The 14,810-nt window shown below is 41.6% G+C and overlaps 1 protein-coding gene across 2 annotated transcripts in view; it reads right to left on the bottom strand.

Annotated features, from left to right (window-relative positions):
* The window catches only part of LOC150091609 (regulator of G protein signaling 7-binding protein A-like), a 270,327-nt gene that overhangs the window by 90,992 nt on the left and 164,525 nt on the right, over window positions 1-14,810 (bottom strand). For both annotated transcript variants that reach the window (XM_090384894.1, XM_090384901.1), the window contains exon 2: window positions 13,118-13,341. The gene's annotated coding sequence lies outside the window, so the exon portion shown is untranslated. The remainder of the gene's footprint in view (window positions 1-13,117; window positions 13,342-14,810) is intronic.

Here is a 14,810-nt window from a genome sequence, read left to right as displayed (position 1 = left end):
AGCCAATCACCCCTCCCCCCCCTCCAAAAATAATAATAAATAACCAACAACCGTATGGTTGAACCAGCTGGAAAGGGAAAGGAGACGCCTCGAACCAAACAACAAGAAAGGAAGGTATAAAATGAAAAGGAAAAAACAAAAAATATATACAAAAATGTATATTGTCAATGTATCCAGTAGTGCCTACATATTGTCAAGTGGATGGTCGTAGCATCGAATGACATCTTCCAGTAGGTCCCAAATATGCTAAAATGGGTTGAGATCGTTGAGTTGGACGACCATGGGAGGCCAGAGGATCCATTGTCATGTTCCTGAAACCAGCTAGCAACCTGCCAGGCCTTGTGGCATGGCACGTTGTCTTTTCGATAGACGCCGGAGTGCCTGGATACACTCTCATCATGAAGGGTTGGTCGGCGACGATAGAAAGTTAACCGTTCCAATCGAGTTGTTGATTAACGGTGATCAGAGGACCTGGGGCATGCTATGAAAACAGTCCCCAAACAATAATACCAGCGGCTCCAATCTGCCGAACACAACAGTACATCTAGGTGCCATGGCCTCAACGCTGCTTCCTCCAAATTCGAATACGCCTATCAGTAAGATAGAGCTGGAAACGGGATTCATTAGACCAGACAGATTTCCACATGTCTGTGGCCCAGTGTTGGTGCTAACGTGCCCATGCAAGGAGCAGCTTCTTGTGTCTCGCAGTGAGTACCCGTGAGGGCCGTTGATATACGAGCTAATGTTCGGCGCATAGTCCATGTGGATATTGGTCTTGCTGTTCCTGCTTTGTACTGGATGGGCCACTGTGCTGTGTCCCAGCTAACCACCAGTACAACTCAGGAAAAGCAACACCAATACAATAACTCTCACCACGGGCGTCCACTATACGTGGCTGCCCCCGCATGTGAGTGTGACCTTGGGCTAGTTGTTCAAGTGCTGTTCAGCTAGTCACGCTAGATTCTGACACCACAGGATGGGAGCACTTAACCATGTTGGCTGTTGTCGAGATACTGGCACCAGCACGTCTTGCCCGCAATCATTTCACATTCGTAGACACTCGAAGCCTGATCACCAAGCGTGCGAACTTCAATCATATATCAGCCGTTCCCAACTTTGAGTGTTCACCAGCGTCACAGACTAGTTCATTCCTAGACAAGGGGGGGCTGTAATACAAAGCCAACTCAGTGTGATATATCTTACTGCTCTAGGTAATACGCCGAGAATAAGAGCTCCAAGTGTTCAGATGCTCAGAGAAGCTTAAACTTCTCTGTGCATCTAAACTGTGATATGTGGATAAAAGCAAGCAAACCCACAAGTAAAAATATCAAAGGCATATTTTCAGATAGAATATAAAGTTAGAAGTTCTTTACTGACAAAAAATGCCCCCGGTCTCTCCAGTCTACTACAGTGACTTCCAATCAACAGTTACAAGAACTTACAAGATCTGATAGAGGTGTACAAACTTTGAATGGTTTGAGCATGCTCAATGCTGATGGGATACTGCCTCTTGCTCAGAATAATCACATGAGAAAGCATAAATTCAAATTGAGGAAAGACAGATGTAGGATAGATGTGCTGAAATTTGCCTTTAGCCAGCGGGTAGTTGGTTGGTGGAACAGACTTCCATCCCTTGTTATGGAAGTTGATAGCCTAAATAAATTTAAGGCTCAGCTGGACAGGTATTTCGAACGAACGGAGGGGTGAAGTGGAAGTTTTTTTTTTTTTTTTGGCTGATGCTGCATAAGCTTGCTTTATTGCATCATAAAAAAAAAAAAAAAGTAAAGTGCAGCCATTATCAACCCACTGCAGGATGGAAGCCTCCTCAACAATTCATGTTGAGGGAAACGGACCATAATTTGCCACGCTGGTCGGCAGATCGACCGTATTCAGCAGTCAGGGGCTTGAACCCCCGGTCTACTCAAAGAGCGTGTGCTACTGCACTCCCGCTCCTGACCACTCGGCTACGGAGGCCTCTATTGCATCATATGCCTCTACTAATGCTAACTTGAAAATTACTTCCAAGCGATTGGGCCCTCCATAAACAAAGAAAACACCGTTCAACTTACTATCACCAAGAAGAGAAACATCAATGATGTAAACATCATAAGAGAGGATTCTCCAGTTAAAAAAACTCACCCAGCATAAGGACTGGGGCGTCATCTGGAACAAAGACCTTTCGTTCTTGCCTCATTTTAATGCCACTAGGGGAAAAAAATATGCAGCTACAGTGGCGGACAAAAAAACTGCATCACCTTAAAAAAAAGTAACATTTGTAGTGAAACGTATAAGATATTGTTTGATTACAGTCATATTGTTTGTCGCAAAGCAATGGTATTGCGTCAGATAACGCTTCTATTGCATCAGACAGTAATTGCAAGGTATTGCATCAGCCGTTTCTATAAAGCTACACTTTTTTTTCTTGTTGTCAGTTGACAACAAGAAAAAAAAGTGTAGCTGTTAGTCTATCCCGGGAAGGGCATTCTACGCGTGCTATCGCTGATAAAATAGGCTGCTACCGGTCAACAGTATCTCGAGTGCTGAAATTAAAGCTTGAAACAGGTGATGTGAAGAGAAGACCTACATCAGGCCGTAAGAGAGTGACTACGCCTTCCCAAGATCGATATTTGAAGCGGTTATGCCTTCGTATTCGCCATGCTAGTGCTCCTGATCTAAAACGACTTTGAGATGATGTTGAAACAAGTCCACGAACTATCCAAAGACTGCTTTCGGAATGTGGTCTGCATGCCTATCGGCCCAAGGAGAAGCCTTTATTGACCCAAGAAATGAGGAAGAAGCGACTGGCTTGGGATAAAACGCATGTTTCATGGACCAAAAAAAAAAATGGGACACCGTCATCTTTTCTGACGAATAAATTGAACCTGCATGGCTCGGATGGGAAGCGATATGTCAGAAGACAAAAATCTGAGGCATACCATCCTGACTGCATAACACTGACTGTAATGTTCCCCACCGGTCGGATGGTCTGGGGATGCATAACAAGCAAAGGGGTGAGGCGAATTAAGTTTATTAACGGAACGATGAATGCAGAAACCTACACGGCGACCTCCGTAGCCGAGTGGTCAGGAGCTGGAGTGCAGTAGCACACGCTCTTTGAGTAGACCGGGGTTCAAGCCCCTGACTGCTAAATACGGTCGATCTGCCAACCCGCACTGGGCCAGCGTGACAGATTATAGTCCATTTCCCTCAGCATGAATTGTTGAGGAGGCTTCCATTCTGCAGTGGGTTGATAATGGCTGCAGTTAACTTTAACACTGCTATCTTGGAGGGCCTGAAACCCGTTATTAGGGATCACCACACAGATGTCCAAAACTGTATTTTTCAACAGGACTCAGCACCTTGCCATACAGCAAAATTGGTAAGTTTTATGCTATTTAGATTTAATGATGAATTTGTCTTCTTGTCTCACAAGTCTTAAAACATACTTACACCAATGTTTTCCCTCGTTTTTCTCCCTTAAGGTGCAGTCATACCTCAGAAATGCTGGAATTAGTGTTGGACTGGCTCGGCAACAGTCCAGATTTGAAAACTGCTGATACATAATGCTGATGCTGATACTAAAATTGCTCGGAAGAAGCTAGCAAGTAAGATTCAGCTGCAGGAGAGCATTGTAAGGGTGTGGTACCACGAAATTGGGCAGCCGTATATCCAGAAGTTGATTAACTCTATGCCAGATCGTTGCAGGGCTGTAATTGCAGCTCGAGGAAGAAATAACAAAATATTGAGGACTGATTTTGCTGATTTACAGTACATAATACTATTACGTTAACTTTTCATTTCAGTTTGTACACGGAAATGCAATAAAATGTTTGTTTGGTTGTCATGATTGCCATTTGCATGATTTCTCATATTTCCATTAATACGCATTTTACCCTTTTGAAAGATATTTATGGCAGTCAGGTATATCAGGTGGAGTCTTTTTATTAGATTTCATTACAGAGATATATATCCCATCTAACAAATGCATTTTGAACGTTTCTGCAGCCTACAATGCAGCGCAAAACACATTATTTGCAAAATTCACAAGTAAGGCAGTTTTTTGTCCGCCACTGTATATGGGCAGTGAAACAGGAGACCTCCAACTTTCATAATCCGCATCTTATCATTAGTTATATTCTTCGTTGCATTGTTCCAGTTCCTTTATACGTTCACTAGCCCTAGAATACTGAATTTTAAAATGGCTGAATAGGATTACAGGTGCAATCTTATTCAGCCATTTTCGCCCAGCTTCTCTCAGGAAAATTAAGCTCTCCTGATATCTAGGATATCATAGACCATCTGATCATAATAGAAGCCATACCAACGTACTCCCAAACAGATCTAAGCTGCGTAGCATGACCTCTCGGGATAATATGTTTCCATTTAACTCCATCGAATTATTTAATAGGCTATCCATAGACTTTCAGAAGCTGTGCAAGGACAAAACCTACAGGTCTTCCACTCTTGCAGATATATGTGCCCTCGTCAAGCTCTAGGTTAGATTATTTCGGTGATGCTACATGATCCTCGCATTGTTGTATTTATGTATCTTACCAGTCACTGTTTAAGGCCATGTACAGTGTTTACCCTTTTGAGAACTTTGTACATTAACTGTAAATAGTATGTCATTATTTATTTCATATTATTCATGTAACCCCTGTCAGCCGGATAGCTGTAAAGGGACATTACTCTGCAAATAAACTGATAAAAAATAAATAATAATAATACCACCCTGTGTACTTGGTAGCAATACTCGTCACGAGGTGGAACCCCCAATCAGGAAGAAAACATATAAGAGAGCAACAATAATAATAATAAGGACCATCGTTACGAAGAACCTAATAGCTCCTGCCATCTTGGAAAAAATCAAGCAGGATGTGAGCGATCCGATCAACTAAAAAGAACATGGTCAATATAGAACCAGAGGAGGGAGGGCAAGAAGAAATACAAACCACAGCAGCTGAGGTGGAAAGAGTGGTCATGATATCCAGAATAGAGGACGAGTGGAAGAAGGCCCTAACAGAATTCGAAGGAATGAACCCCACAAAGACTCACGTGATACCGAAGCAGAGACCGAATAGAACCTTGTGGAGAGTCACAGACCACCTCAATAGGCAAATAGTACCTCGACAACAATGGTGCAACACTGGAGGCTATCCACACAGTCGTGTATTGTGCTGCCGTGGCAGCCACTAGGATTAATGGAAGAGAAACGAGAGACTAGCAGCAGAAGAACCGAAAACAGAAGGAACCGCCAGCTTGGGAAAGAAGACTTCAGCAGAAAATAGAAGAATTAAGAGTCAAGATAGGTCAGTTGACCCAGTAGCATCAGAGTAATAGAAGTAAGAAATTGACTGAAAAGGTGAAGAGCATCCTCAAAAGAGACAGCGTCCACAACAAACATAAGACCACAAATCAGAGAATAGGAGAATACTTGGACACACTGAAGCAAAACCTCCTCGCACTCAGCAAGAGACTACGCCGATACAAAGAGAGCTCCCAGAGGAAAATAAACAACCGAATCTTCGATGAGGACCAAAGAGCCTTCTACAGGAAACTGGGAGAAGATGAGAAAGCAGGAGACAGACCACTCGAGAAGAAGACGATCGAGGAGTTCTGGGGAAATATCTGGAGCAGTGAAGTAAGGCATAACAGCTGAGCCCCCTGAATAGAAGTAGAACGGAAGAAAACCAAGGACGTACAAGAGATGAGAGAGCGGGAGATTCGAGGAGAAGAAGTAAAACAGTCGATCAGGAACACCCACAACTAAAGAAACCCCAGTCATTGATAACATCCACAATTACTGGTACAAGAAGCTCACTAGGACACATAAGCACCTAGCAGAGCAGTTCACTCGAATGATAAGGCACCCGGAGACAATCCCGAAGTTTCTCACTGAAGGAGTCACACATCTGAAGCCTAAAGACAAAGATAAAAGAAACCCGGCAAAATACAGGCCAATCACCTGCCTGCCAACGATGTACAAGATCCTGACCAGCTGCATATCTAAGAAGATATCAGACCACTCAGAAAGTCAGAGTATAATGGCCGAACAGCAGAAAGGATGCAAGGGGAGGAGCAATTAACCACAGATGTCGCAGTTATGGAGCAAGCCTACAATAAGCACCGCAACCTATACACGGCCTACATCGATTACCGCAAGGCCTTCGACTCTGTACCTCATAGCTGGCTAATAGAGACCCTGAAGATCTACAAGGTCAATCCGATAGTGTCAATCTTTATGAGCAACAATGGCAAAATGGAGTACCACCATTAAGGTCGAGAATATCACAACCAGACCAATCTCCAACAGAAGAGGAATCTTTCAGGGAGACCCTCTGAGCCCACTGTGGTTCTGTCTAGCACTCAACCCGCTATCCACCATGCTTAATGGCAGTAAGTATGGATATAACCTCAAAGAAGGAAGAAAGAACCTGTACACCCTCACCCACTTAATGTATATGGATGACATCAAGCTCTACGGGGAAACCGAGAAGCAACTCCAGCTTCTACTCCGGATCACCGAAGAATTCAGCAAGGACATCAGGATGGAATTTGGTCTAGACAAATGCAAGACCCACGCACTGCACCATGGAAAATTAGTCGGTCAAAACTACCATCTGCATACTGGTAAAGAGATCGAAGCTATGACAGAAGGAGAGAACTACAAATACCTATGAATGATGCAGGCTCAGCAGTTAGAGCACAAGGAAATCAAGAAGTGCCTGACCGAAAAATATCATCAGAGACTCAGAAGCCTGCTGAAAGCAAAACTGAGCGGAGGGAACACAGTTAAAGCCGTAAACACCTATGCATCTCCAGTACTAACATAATAATAAGAAGAACTCTTTATTATATACAGAAAGCACATTGCTGTATACAACTCCCTTTGGGGTCATAGATTGGACTAACACCGAGCTGGAGGATATCATGCGAAAGAAAAGGACAATGATGACCAAGAGCCGCCAACACCACCCGAAGTCAGCAGTGGAGAAAGACTAACAATAGCGCGGAAGGAGGGACGAAGGGGCCTGATAGACCTTATAGAGCAACACAAAACAGCGATAGTTAACCTGAAAGATTACTTTGAGAACAACACAGCACCATCGACCAGCCCATAAGGAAGATAGATAAGTGGTATACCCCCTCAACCTAAGCGAGGAGCTCTCTCCCGCCCAGACGACACAAGAAGCTAGAAAGATGGGAAAAGAAGACATTACAATGACCTCCATCAAGATCACATCGATAACAGTGCTTCCAATGCATGGCTCACAAGCGGAACGCTCTTCACCGAGACTGAAGGATTCATGCTGGTCATCCAAGACCAGGTAATCAACACCAGAAACTATAGAAAATACATCACAAAGGAGCCGGGAATGTCTGATGACACATGTCGACGATGCACCAGGCCTCAGAAACGATCCAACACATCACAGGGGGATGCAAGATGATCACCCAGACTGAGTACGCTCGTAGACACGACAATGTAGCCAGGATAATACATCAGAAGCTAGCGGGACGCTCTTCCCCGAGACTGAAGGAGTCACGCTGGTCATCCTGAAGGATTACCAGAAACTATAGAAAATAGTTTCTGGTAATCTGGTAATAGACCAGAAACTATAGAAAATACATCACAAAGGAGCCCACAATGTCTGATGACATGTCGACGATGCCACCAGGCCTCAGAAACGATCCAACACATCACAGGGGAATGCAAGGCGATCACCCAGACTGAGTACGCTCGTAGACACGACAATGTAGCCAGGATAATACATCAGAAGCTAGCGAGGAAATACCAGTTGATCAAAGAAAGTGTACCATACTACAAGTACGAACCCCAGGCAGTACTAGAGACCCCAACCAACAAGCTGTACTGGGCTCGCACCATAATAACGGCTAAGACCATCCCGCACAACAGACTGGAAATAACCCTTGTGGACAAGATGGAAAAGGACACCTACCTGATTGACATAGCGGTGCCCAACACTAGCAATTTCCAGAAAACCGATGAGGAAAAAAATTAGGAAGTACACGAAATGAGACATGGGGTCAAGGAGATGTGGCATATGCAAGAAGTAACAACCATCCTGATCATCGTGTCAAATACCGGTATGGTGCCAAAGACCCTAACATAGCAGCCCAGCAGCAATAGGTCTCCCAGAGAACACCTACAAGGAACTCCAGAAAGTCGCAATCTCAAACACCTGTAGGACACTGTCAAAGAATTTCTCGACCAACAGTAATACCAAACATTAAAACCACCCTGTGTACTTGGTAGCAGTACTCGTCACGGAGTGGAGTCCCCCAATCAGGGAGAAGTAATATAAGAGCAGCAGTAATAATAATAAAGCCATAGTATCTTATTTATACTATGGGCACCTGAACGAAAGTTCAACTCAATAAGGCCATATTCTAAATGTATACTTAAGCACTGTAATGCAGTGCTTAAGTGTAATACAAGGAATGTGTATGAAAATGATATAAAATGGAATTAAAAGACGCGGCGAATAATTTTATATTTTAAAATTAAGCATACGTACTGAATACTGAAAAGGACATGATATTACAGGAAAACATATTTATGTCATTAATCAGATCAAGGATATTACCGCAATTTCATTAAAACTTAAATAATAACAATTATTATTGTTATAATGCACTATCTTATAAGCATTCTCTGTAGAACCAAAGTGCAGAGTGAGTTTTTTATGCATCACATGTCCCCAAGTTTTCCAATTTTATTTTTAATAAATGTTTCAGGACTGCTTCAAAGGAAACTAACTGCGAAGCAGCCATAAAATTTGCGTGCGCAAATAGCCATTTGTGAGCGCAGACCCACAAATGTAAAGTAAACATTACAAGAGTATGGTATTTTCGAATATAATATAAAAATTCCTATAAATTTATACTAACCGCTGCGCTTGCTCTCATAACAAAAGTAATGCTGGTAAGAATTGCATAAAATTAGATTGAACGACACTGTGAACAGAGATCACAGGCTGGCCATTACTACCAATGTCCCTTTTTTATTATTATTATTATTATCAGTTTAATCTATTTTCAGTATCCCGTGAACCTATTCAACCCTAAGCCTATTCAACTTAGCAGCAACAACATTACAGATACAAAAAGTGCAGCGATAAAAATGATAATGCTCTGCCAAACTTGCTTTTATTAAAAAATAATAATAAATAAATAACATGTACGTAGTTCAATGGTTCCCAATAGCATTTTGGGATCAGCGTGACCAGGCGATCCTGAAGCGATTTTAAGTCGATCTATCTTACTAAATTCATTCTTAAAATATTGTTAAAATTTTGTTAATTAATACAGAAAAATTATGATTATTCTATAAAACGTGAATTCCTCTGATCTTTAAATTGAGGTGTCACACACATAGTTCTCACGATTACCCTGTAAGTACAATCACTATCCTTACAACCCATATTGCAGTTCTCAGTTTGAACCCCATTTCGACTGTACGGATTTTTATGAGCTTTTTTCACACCTTAGCTGAGTTAGTCAGTCTTGCGAGAAGATAGCATGTTTTTTTTTTATTATTATTATTCCCAGAATTGCCGCTTTTTCATTGACTAAGATCGCTCCTTAAAGTGAAAAGGCAATCCTACCTCAAGTTATTGAGCACTGTTTTCATCACACACCTTGCCACCGTGATCCCTGGGCAGGACCGGATTTAAACTTGTTGTGACCCTTAGCTATACATGTATGAGGCCCTTTTCTCTTACTGTTCAACTGTGACAATATTAAAAAAGGATTTTTTAAGCTGGAACGAGGTCCCCTGTAATGCGAGGCGCTAAGCTGTTGCTTATTTCGCTAATATGTAAAGCCGGCCCTGTCCCTGGGAAATCTACTACCGTCACTCTCTTTCACATTTAGGAAGCTTTGAATTCTCGAACACAGCTCAACATAATTTTTCTTGACGTTAAATCTGTATATGATAGGATTTCCATCACATCTTTATTTAATATCCTGAAGAACTACTTCAGGATCTCCGATAACCGCCTCACTGTACTCAATAAAATTTTGCAGGAAAGACGGCTCCTTGTAGAGCACAATGGTCTCTCTCGATCCTTTAAAGTTTTCAGAGGGGGTTTCCACAGGGTGGCGTTTTGTCGGCAGCACTGTTTGCAGCTGCTTTGGAACCTCCGCTGGCAAATTTCCAAAACATGATATCGTACGCCGACGATCTGAAGCTCTTCATTCATTCGAATCAGCCAGAACAAGCGCTCTCAGTCCAAAGATCTGAAACAAAACAAACCTCTGAGATAACGTCCCAAAATATGGACATCAAATCAAACTTGTCAACTCCCACAAGGACCTCGGTTTGGTCTGGGATTCGAGCCTGTCTTTTCTGGGGCGCTTCAAGGAAGCAAGAAACAAATGCTACGCAGCTCTTTGGTCTGCTCGACAGGAACTGGTTGGTTACGGCTATAACAAGCTATTAACTAGATTTGTCCAAACTTGTGTTGTACTGGTGGCTCGCTGAGCACTGGAAATCTGATCCTCCGCCACTCCAACCTAGCACTTCTTGGAGCTTGGTATTGGCTTCTACGATCCCTCAATAGGACTTCAGGCAATTCCCTTTACTATCTCTAGAACTATACTACATTAGTTGCATAGAATGACCCCTTGGAAACAAATCATCACCACTCGCAATATAATTACTCTCTCCAAGTTTATTTCGGGTAGACTAGATGCTCCCAACATAGATAGCCTCATCATCCTGCCCAATGCTAGCAGAAGAATATCTAACCTCCCAACATCTATGATCCGACCTACCCTCAACCAAATTGTGCAGCTGTGCTTTAATCCAACAAAGTGTAAGGTATTACACCTGGGAAACAGTAATCCCAAAAAAACTTATTCACTTGGTGGAGTTCAACTAAACCCAGTACTGGAGGAAAGGGACTTGGGTGTTACGATACGCTCAGACATGAAATTCTCTGAGCATTGTAAACAGGTTGCAAGGAAGGCCCATGGTGTCCTATCGATGATCTATCGAACTTTTGCAAGTAGAGATAGGGACGTGATAATCCCATTATATAAGGCTTATGTTAGACCACACTTGGAATACTGTGTTCAAGTATGGAGACCGCACCTGAAGAAAGACATCGAGCTTCTTGATAATTCAATATAATTACTCTCTCCAAGTTTATTTCGGGTAGACTAGATGCTCCCAACATAGATAGCCTCATCATCCTGCCCAATGCTAGCAGAAGAATATCTAACCTCCCAACATCTATGATCCGACCTACCCTCAACCAAATTGTGCAGCTGTGCTTTAATCCAACAAAGTGTAAGGTATTACACCTGGGAAACAGTAATCCCAAAAAAACTTATTCACTTGGTGGAGTTCAACTAAACCCAGTACTGGAGGAAAGGGACTTGGGTGTTACGATACGCTCAGACATGAAATTCTCTGAGCATTGTAAACAGGTTGCAAGGAAGGCCCATGGTGTCCTATCGATGATCTATCGAACTTTTGCAAGTAGAGATAGGGACGTGATAATCCCATTATATAAGGCTTATGTTAGACCACACTTGGAATACTGTGTTCAAGTATGGAGACCGCACCTGAAGAAAGACATCGAGCTTCTTGAAAGGGTGCAAAGAAGGGTAACTCGCCTGGTGAGATCGGCAAAGGGGCGTCCTTATGAAGAAAGACTTCGAATATGTGGGTTGCAGAGTTTGGAAACTAGACACCTTAGAGGAGATTTGATTGAGGTGTTTAAGGCTCTGAGAGGCATCAGTAAAATGAATGAGGACAAAATTTTCAAGATTATAAATGATGCTAGAACTAGGGGACATAAATTCAAGTTACGGGGGGAAATGTTTAGATTGGACTGCAGGAAGTTCTATTTTAGCCAGCGAGTTATAAATTACTGGAATAAGTTGCCTTCATGGGTGGTAGAGGCCGACAGTTTGGGGAAATTCAAAGGTCATCTGGATAGTACTTTCGGGTAAGGGAAGCGCATAGGATGATAGGTTTAATTTCCTTTTTATTTATTTTATTTTTTTTATTTATTAATTATTATTATTTAGTTATTTATTTATTTTTTGTTTTTATCATTGTTTTGTTCGGATTTTTTTTTTTTTTTTTTTTTTTGGCTGGTGCAGCATAAGCCATAGGCTTTCTTGCACCATGCGGCCGTTACTAATACTAATACTAAATTAGCTCGCTCAATCATATGTTCCCAGCAAACACGACTGGACTCCTGAACGACCTAAATATTAACCCCGAGACGATTTGCGTGGACAAGGCCTACAGATCAAAAGTGTTTGCTGACACTTACGCCATCTTGCAATTTTAGACGCTTCAATTTTCCTTCGCTCTCCGCAGGCTTCTGTGTTTGAGGATGCCCTGTTCTCCTTCTCCTGTTCCGGACAGCCTTCTACAACTTTCCGACACTCCCTCACCCTTCTTGGAGGGCTGCTGAATGTATTTATAGCTGTAATTAATTTGATTAGATCTCTGTATCTTTTATATTATTCAATGTATATATTGTTTTAATCTGTTATAATTGTGTTTACCCTCGTAACACATGTTTGCTGTCTGGGGAGAGATATAATTTCTTCTTTACCTGAATAAATAATAAAAACGAACCACAGAATACATCCAATTTATAGACAATACACCGGTGCCTCGTACTCTTAGTGGTCTTGGTACAAATAAGAAAATAACGAACACGGACTAAAGATAAATCTATAATTCCAGTGAAAATAATAAAGGAACACATACTCTATTAGCAGAACTCACAGAAACACTTAGGCTTCATTTAAATAACAGTAACATTTTAATTTTTTTTCCTGATTTAATTAAACATTTTATCTAACTGTCATATCTTTATTATTGAGAAAATTTTATAACTATGGGTTCAGAAGGAAGATCAACATATTTGAATGTTATCTTAAAAATAGAAAGATTACTGCTAACACTGAATATGGGAAATAAAAGATTATAAGGGAGGGTACGCAAGTACTCACTCCGGCTCAATACTGTATTATTTAACATGAATGAAATGCTTAATATTAATTGTAAAGTACAAAAAATTACATGTAGATGATATTATTCTACACTGTATTAGAAAAAACTTACCTCAAATGTCCTCAGTACTGCAGTTAGACTTCATTTCCATGTAAAAGTAGGTTCATGATAACCAGTTAGTAATTAGTCAGGAAAAAACAAAGCTAATGATATTCAAAAACGAAGTCAATTTCACAACACTGCTGTCTTCATTTATATCATGGTCAGAAATGTTATTATGGCAATGCTGAATGGTACCAGCACACTTTTATTTGGGTCTTTGGATGGACCATTCCCTAATTTGGTCAAAAAACAAACTATTTAATTATTAAACTGAGATTCGTCATATCTCTTATATCATATAAAGAGAAAATTTAATCTACCACTAAAATTAGTCTATACATTATTCTATCAAAAGTCAATGAACACTTAGTTATGGACAAAAACAAGTAGTTATTCAAAAAAATTAATAGCATATTCGTCAACTTTTGACCGTAATGATATTTTTCATTGCGTTGTGAAAGAAGAACTCTTTATTGCATACAAAACGCACACGCCGTACACAATACCCTTCACGGCTACAAGCCAGGGGTTTACAGTAAAGGCTAATATAATGTAATAAACAAGGATGAGATAGGAGAAAAAAACAATATTATTACTAATTATACAAATGTAGGATTAAACATTGGAAAACAAATTAAAAATTTACATATGAACATATATACACAACAGCGTGTTATCATGTTATATTATTCTCCAAGGATCCTTTTACAGTGCTGGAATGATCTGAACAGGCGCAGAAAGTTGGAATACTGTAGTGATGGATCCACGGCAGTGATGGACAAGTCCTTGGGAGCAGGTTCTAATGTCCTGTGACGTGGTCCTGAGAAGGAAGTCGATGAAGTCCTGCCTATATTTTTTATCCAATGCGAACTTGTAGAGGTCGCCATCCAAGGAGTATATGTACTGCAGCATTTGCACGGGTAAGAACCGATTGGATAACTTTAACCGGTTTGGGGTGGCCTGAAGGACTGGATTGGCCCGAAGGCTTGGGACCGGGATCCTCCAACCAGCACAGAAATCTGGGTCCGAAATAATTCCAACCATTATTTTTACAGCAAAGACGAGTCTTCTCTCATTTTTTTTTTAAGTTGTTGGTGTCTGTGGCCACAGCATCGGCTTCTGTAGCCATAATGCACCTCCCAAAGTTTTTGCATTTTTACTCTGATCCAAGCCCGAGGCGGGATTCGAACCCGCGATATTTAGATTGCCAGGCAGGCACTTTACCCACCAGGCTAGCCCGGTCGGCTCTTCTCTCATGGATAATGTCAGGAAGACATCTGATGATTAGAGCTGCTGCCATCTGGGTGGTCCTTGGTGCAGGGGGAAGCCGAAATTTCCATATGGCCCACTTCAATAACCAAAATTCGCTCGCAAAAATCCGTCTCAGATGCGTTGCGGCAGTTGAGGTCCAGATTTCTGGGCCATAAAGCACGACCGGATAGACACATGTCTTAATATACCCGCACCCAACGGCCTGGTCATGGACATGCATAAGTTGTTGCTTAAGCATCCACCGGAGTCGAAAGAACTTTATTTGCAGATGGTCTATGTGTAGTAGAAAGGAGAGCTTCTAGTCAAAAATAACGCCCAGATCGGTGTGTTGCTGAACAGCAGAAATCGCATATCCTCTTATATTGGGTTGCACCATCGTTAGGTTCCGTTTGAGCGAGAAAGTCAACTATCTCGACTTCTCAGGATTGAT

Source organism: Mastigoproctus giganteus, chromosome 1, assembly GCF_048544385.1.
Source record: "Mastigoproctus giganteus isolate SK-2022 chromosome 1, ASM4854438v1, whole genome shotgun sequence".
Lineage (NCBI taxonomy): Eukaryota > Metazoa > Arthropoda > Arachnida > Uropygi > Thelyphonidae > Mastigoproctus > Mastigoproctus giganteus.
Note: the sequence above shows the minus strand (reverse complement) of the source record. Positions and strands in the feature narration are given on the sequence as shown.